Source organism: Osmerus mordax, chromosome 11 (genome assembly GCF_038355195.1).
Source record: "Osmerus mordax isolate fOsmMor3 chromosome 11, fOsmMor3.pri, whole genome shotgun sequence".
NCBI classification, from domain to species: Eukaryota; Metazoa; Chordata; class Actinopteri; order Osmeriformes; family Osmeridae; genus Osmerus; species Osmerus mordax.
The window spans coordinates 6,973,226-6,980,714 of NC_090060.1; the positions used below are offsets into that span (position 1 = coordinate 6,973,226).

At 42.7% G+C, this 7,489-nt stretch overlaps 1 long non-coding RNA gene across 1 annotated transcript; it reads right to left on the minus strand.

The window, feature by feature from the left end:
* Positions 1-874: 874 nt before the first annotated feature.
* On the minus strand, positions 875-2,629 carry LOC136952203 (uncharacterized). Its single transcript, XR_010877819.1, has 3 exons — positions 1,591-2,629; positions 1,098-1,348; positions 875-990 (listed from the first exon to the last, which is right to left on the minus strand). It is a non-coding gene; the product is annotated as an uncharacterized lncRNA (long non-coding RNA).
* Between the last annotated feature and the right edge of the window lie 4,860 nt (positions 2,630-7,489).

Below are 7,489 nucleotides of genomic sequence, written 5' to 3' on the forward strand. Positions count from 1 at the left end.
TGTGTCGGAGAATGTGACTGATGTTGATATTGATTGATTGTTGTTTAAAGACCAGATGCTTAACAATTCCAGGGCACTCCTTTAAATATCGAAGCTGAAGATGTCCAGGGCATCAGAACTTGTGTGATGCTGTTTGGAGGTGCACTACTTATGATCATCTGATTCATGACCAGGTGGTTTTGTATTACTGTGTCATGTTTGTGTGTCGATGATGGTTACATTGGTAAAGATTAGTTTACGTTATTATGTATAGGTCATACTTCAGATAAACTTCAGGCCTCAACAAGGGTCATATCACTGCTTATCCTTTAAGATTTTCATAGATTTCTATTCTCATGCAATGCTTCAAACAAATTATTTTTTCTTTTCTTTTTCCTTATTAATGTTCCTATGTTTTTCTTTTTAATCAGTATTATCTATGTAGATGGCCCATAAGATCAATCCTTATTTTCCCTCAATGTTTTTGAAATGGTTGTGAAATACCTCTGTATTCATGTTTAGTGGAGTCAGGTGTCTGAGCGGTTAAAGAATCAGGCTAGTAATCAGAAGGTTGCTGGTTCGATCCCCGGCTCTGCCAATGACGTTGTGTCCTTGGGCAAGGCACTTCACCCTACTTGCCTCGGGGAGAATGTCCCTGTACTTACTGTAAGTCGCTCTGGATAAGAGCGTCTGCTAAATGACTAAATGTAAAATGTAAATGTAAATATTTATCTGTATTCTGCAAATTACATTTATTCAATCTGGGAAGGAGGAGTTTGTATGTGTCACGGATGATAGAGAAAGTGTCAAGAAAGGATCTTTCAATAAAGGGTTTTATTTGATTAATAGATGTACTGATACAGGATAATGTTAGGATGAACTGAGACCCTGTGACGTGGGATCTCCTCCAGACTCTGTTTCCGCTCTGCACTGTGTCAGCTGCTGGAGTTTAATATTTTTTGTATTTGAAGATGATTTCCTGGTTGGTTTCTGGGATGTAGCAGCCAATACCTGCAGAGGAGATCCAGAAAGAACTCTGTGGTAGTAGGTGCTCAGTACACAACCCAGCACATTTAGAGAGAGAGAGATAATTGACAGAAAGGAAAAGTCCTGCTCACCAACATTAGCGGTGAAAATAGTGCCATTGACCATTTTCACCAGCAGCTCCCAGTACGTGTGATTGATTTGGTCCCCAGAAACTCCGTTGATGCTTTCCAGGTAGGGTCCGTAGTCAAAGTTCACTGTGTAGGTGAAACTGAAACAGTACAACCACATGCATGATTAAACTAGACACACGGGCCAAATCACTTTACACCAACCCTCACTCAATCAAAATCACACACAACACAATACGATTGCCTATGATTGTCTACATCAGAATCAGAATGGGATTTATTCGCCATGAAAGTTTGCACAGACAAGGAATTTGCTTTGGCAGGAAGGTGCATACAATAAACATATACCTAAAAATTAAATATGTGGACTATCTATACTAAGGGTACATAAACTAGCAGTACTAAGTGGGATTAGAATATAATTAAATATACAATAAAATAAAATATAAGTTGCCGTAAATTACAATATAAAAAAATAAATAATAATAATACAAACATACATGACAAACAGGACAACGATGAAGTGTGTAGGAGTGTGTGTGGTTGCGTGTACTGACTTGAAGTCAGGGCTGGTGTTCTGCAGCCTCTTCATGGCCCCAAACACGGAACCCCTGTACACCACCGAGGAGATGTAGGTCAGGTTGGGGCTGTTGGTCAGGCTGTTGTACACTAGCAGCTTTACAGGAGAGTTCCCATAGCAGCCTGGAGACATAACAACAGACAACCACAATCAAGATGAGCCATGTAGTAACATAGGCTAACACAGAGAGGAAAAAACCTACAGATTGTGTGTGAGAGAGTGTGTGTGTGTGTGTTACTGTGTGAGAGAGTGTGTGTGTGTGTGTGTGTGTCTTACCATCCCCAGCCATGAGCCCTGCAACCAGCAGATTAGTTAAGAGAAAAGCAATCTTCATGTACATCATGTCTGCTTGTTGGTCCGTACACCTGTCTGGTTACCAGATGCTAGTTTGAAGTTCTCTCTTTTGTCTCTCTATTTATACCCTACCAGTGTATTGTCAGATAAACAGGCCTTTCAGGGTCATAACTAGAACACAATGACCTTTTCAAGCCTATACAGATTGCCAAACAAGATGGTTGGACATTATTGTGTCGCATTTAAGTTTCCTTTATATTTACATTCAGTCATTCAGAAGGAGCTTTTATCCAAAGAGACATAGAAAAGTACATAACAGATTGCAGTGATTCATACTGGTTAATACTAAAACAATGCTTTCATCATTTTGGGTATCATACCCTTGAAGGACGTATGGACAAGAAGGGGTGTGCCTGTGGTATTGTAGCACAATAAGAACTCTTCCAGAATGCTTACATCCACTTCTGTCCTAATACTCCAGGTCAAACACAATGCATTTAGTCATTACCAACACTTATTTTCTCCTCCATGTTTTTGAAATTGTTGTGATATTATATCGGTATTCATATTTGAATAATCATAATTATTTGCTGTCAGCACATGGATTCCATTTTAATCAACTTTATATTTATCATTCATACAATATGGGAAGGTAGAGTTTTTCTGTGTCACTGATCTTTGAGAAACTTTTTTGAAATAAACTTTAAATGAAAGACCTTAAATCCTTTAGTTTTTCAATTCAGTGTTTTATTTGATTAATAGCTGTGCTTATCCAGGATGGCATCAGATGGACTGGGGGCCTGTGATGTGGGATCTCCTCCAGACTCTGTGTCAAACCTACACGCTGGTCTTTGACCATGTGGTGTATTTGAAGATGACCATTTGGTTGGCTTCTGGGATGTAGCAGCCAATACCTGCAGAGGAGATCCAGAGATCCTGTTAGTATGTGCTCAGTACACAAAATGGAGAGAGAGAGGGAGAGTGTGTGTGTGTGTGTGTGTGTGTGTGTGTGTGTGTGTGTGTGTGTGTGTGTGTGTGTGTGTGTGTGTGTGTGTGTGTGTGTGTGTGTGTGTGTGTGTGTGTGTAAGATACGAGTAGATGACAAACAGTCAAGTAGGGTAGAAGGTATAAGTTGGTAAAGCGGAGGGGTGGGTCTAGCTCAGTGGTAGCAGGCTGCTAAATGTATCATTATTATCAATATCAAAGAAATCAGGATCAAAAACACGAGACAGAGAGAGGAGTCCTGCCACACTCACCAACATCAGGTCTGATTACAGTCCCATTCACCAACATCACCAGCAGCTCCCAGTACGTCTGTTTGGCGTCTACTCCAGCGACACCGTTGATGCTCTCCAGGTAGGGTCCATAATCATCGGTCTCGTGGTAGGTGAACCTGACACAACACAAACATCTAGACATGTGCCCAGACCATACCCAGTCCAACCTCTGCCCACAGGCAGCAATACCTGGGAACAACCACAACCATACGTGCTCTGTAATTCTATGAAACTGACTTGAAGTTTGAGTTGGTCTTCTGCAGATTCTTCATGCCCCCCAGAAGGATGCCCCTGGGGGCCATGTTAGTGGTGTAGGTCAGGTTGGACCTGTTGTTCAGGCTGTCATACACTTGTAGTCCTATGGGGTAGCGGCCCTGTAAGTCTGCGGGATATACAGACAGACAACCACACAGTCCAGATAAGACATGCAGCTATGTAGACCAGCAAATGAGAAGTTACTAATAGTTCATATTCATGTCCTGTGTCAGTTCAGCTGTGTGTGTGTGTGTGTGTGTGTGTTACCTTCCTTGGCCAGAAGCCCTGGAACCAGCAGAGCAGCGAAGAGAAGAGCGGCCATCTTCATATCCATCACAGCTTGTTCAGCGTGTTCGGTCAGCCAGTATACCTGCTGCTTTCTTCTGTGGAGAGCTCTCCTCCTCTCTCTGTTTTATACCTCGCTTGGCACTTTCTCTCATATCTGAGCTCACTAAGTTAACACTGGAACACAATGGCAGTATTTATTGTGTGTATCAGATATATTTTGGATCCATTTTGAGCCAACTTCCGTGAGTCTACAATAGACCGCTTGTACTACCTTCAGGACTGGACACACCTGTTATTTAGTCATTGTTTGAACACCAAATACCTTCCGGAATCCAGTAACCGTGTGATCATCGCTAATGGTACTGGGAAACACAGTATTTACAGCCTTTCAGAGAAATACCATGAGCAGTCTCTTACCAAAGATTTCTAATAAAAACTACAGTATCTGCCTGATGACAGACTATGAGGCCAATTGAGGGCTTATGGGAAAATTTGATGGCACAAAATATGGTTTACATCATCAATTTACAACATCACTGAAACAAAGTAGATCACGGCTGTTATAACCTTCTGGCTTGAGAGAGGTCCTCACAACTGATGACAGCTGTGTGACACTGATGTGACAGTGTCTGACACCCTGATGAACAGCTCCATCCAGACCTCGGCCGTGGTCTAGGAGACCGCAGGATTCCAACACAGTCAGTCAGGATACAGAACTACACGTTTCTGAACAGTCATATTCCCAAACCTTATCACTGTCTTATTAGTCATTTCAAAATGTACGCACAAAATGATGTTGTTTTGAAGACCATTATCAGACCTGATGTTGGCGAGTGGGACTTTTCTTTTTCTCTCACAACAAACCCTGTGTCCCAGTGATAGCTCGGTCATGTGTGGTGGTGAGGGGAGGTATAAAAGAGACAGAGGGAGATCATGAGACCACTCTAAACTAACAGCAGGTTAGCTTGGCTGACAGACAAGGTGGACAGGCAAACAGGATGGATAAGAAAATTTCAGTTTTTCTCATTGCTACTCTGCTGGTTCCAAGATTCCTGGCAGGGAAAGGTAACACACACACACACACACACACAATCTCTCAGTCTCACTTACACGCACATTACCCAAACACACGTATCTCCTATGACACACACACATACAATCTCTCTCTCTCACACACACAGACACATTATCTCTGTCTCACTTACACACTCACCCACACACATACACACACATGCACACATACCTCCTATCACATACACACACATGCGCACACACATTGTGTCCAATGTAGTTAACCCCTAAGGGATAGGGTTACAATCTTTGGCTTGTGTCCTCGCCGTGTTAGCTTTTGTTACTACATGACTCATCTAAACTGTGGTTACTTTTCCATTCTTCCAGGCTGCTATGGGAACTATGCTGTAAAGCTGCTAGTGTACAACAGCCTGACCAACAGCTCCAACCTGACCTACATCTCCTCGGTGGTGTATGGAGGCATCCTGCTGGGGGCCATGAGGAGGCTGAAGGACTCCAGCTCCGGCTTCAAGTCAGTACACGCAACCACACACATTCCTACACACTTCCGACTCTTTTAACTTTATCGTTGTTTTATTTGTCGATTGGAAATGCATAGTCAACTGTGTTGTGCTGAGGATGGGATTTGCGTACACCCCCATGGGTGAGGGCTGGGCTGAGTGTGGTGAGTGATTTGACCTATGTGTCCAGTTATATAGTTGAGTCATGCTTGTGGTTGTGCTCTGTCAGCTTTTCCTACTACGACACCGATGATTATGGACCCTACCTGGAGAGCATCAACGGGGTCGCTGGAGTAGACGCCAAACAGACGTACTGGGAGCTGCTGGTGAAGTTGGTGAACGGGACTGTAATCAGACCTGATGTTGGTGAGTAGGACTCTCCTCTCTCTCTTCTTATTCTCTTTCTGTCTGTGTATTTGTTGCTATTTTTGTCCTCAACTGTTATCTTTCAACTTCCTTGACTGTTCATATCGTACAATACGATATGCTAGATTGTGTACTGAGCACCTACTAACACAGAGTTCTTTCTGGATCTCCTCTGCAGGTATTGGCTGCTACATCCCAGAAGCCAACCAGGAAATCATCTTCAAATACAAAAAATATTAAATTCCAGCAGCTGACACAGTGCAGAGCTGAAACAGAGTCTGGAGGAGATCCCACTTCACAGGGTCTCAGTCCATCCTAATACCATCCTGTATCAGTACATCTATCAAATAAACTTTTTCTATGATCGCTGACACAGACAAACTCCCATTTCAAATGCATTTAAGGATTATAAGGACTGGTATCCTGTGCAATGTAGGTACTTTATAATGATCACAAAAACAAACACATAACTCCTGTAATTGTTGTTGTCCAATAACTGACACGTGTCATTACAACTCCTGTCCACCTGGGGTCGACACTGGACCTCTAGTCTGGCAGTGTGGATTGGCCTAAGAGCCAATCCACACTGTCTGATTGAGACAAGTCTGAGACAAGACAGAGTTTTTCAGAACATGGCATGATGGACACATTCTGATCAGAACACAACTCCTTCTTAAAGTTATCAATTTGAAATTGAACACGAGGTAACATTCCAGATAACATCAACAACCAGCATGACTAGGGCCTAACACCTGTTTGAAATGATCCCGGAGCAACCCACCAGGTCAGACTGGGTTACAGTGCCTTGCTTTAGGAGCACAATGGCAGTTGAGGTCTGTTCACTCCCTTGTGTCTAATTGGTCTTCAGTCATTTGGAACTTGGAAAGAGGCATCTTGGAGAAATCATCTTAGAATGTAAGACTTGCCGTAAACAGATCTTTTGACAGTTGAAGTCTTCTTGTTCTTTAACTGTGCTGTTATACTCCTACCTCCAACCATGCTTCTTTGCTAAATAAAATAAAGAAAGAATGTGTGCCCTATGGTGGTTTATAGGCCTGAATGAGTCACTTGCATTGTGGCTGTTTATTCAATGTTCGCGTTTCAAGTATGAGCTTGACAGGCTGTGTTTGGAAGTCAGTTCCGTCTCAGAGTAAAGCAACCCCTTTGGCGACAAGCCCCAGCACGCAGCCAAGCTCTTCTCATCCCCGAAGATCGCCAGGAATCTAGTACTTCGTCAAACACCTGAAGGCACCTATTATCAGTGTTGGGAAAGTTCACTTTCTACATGAACTATTTCAGTTCATAGTTCACACATTTTAAAATGAACTGGTTCAGTTCATAGTTCACACATTTTAAAATGAACTGGTTCAGTTCATAGTTCATAATTCAAAATATTGAACTAAGTTCACAGCTCCAAAAAAATAACTAGTTCAGTTCTTTTTTTCAATATGTTGCGGGCTATAATTTTTCTAAATTATTTCCACAGGCCATATTGAACCACAGACGGTGCGGCGGTGCGACACTGGTGGCTGCCGTTGCCAGATTTAAATCTCTATATGTCTGCAATACCGCTCTCGGCCTCTACGCAACTTCGGCGCTCTCACACTTGCCAGGCATAGACAGTAGAAGAAAGCACACGCAGCGATTGACTGATTGGGCAACCCTGGATACAGTACTGTCAACGGTGTGTTTTTCGCTTGGAAGTCTCTAGAAATCTGGCACCTTATTGAACAAAATTAAAAAGAGTGAACGTGCCGTTCACAGACACCAGAATGAACGCGTTCACAGTATCGTTCATCAGGC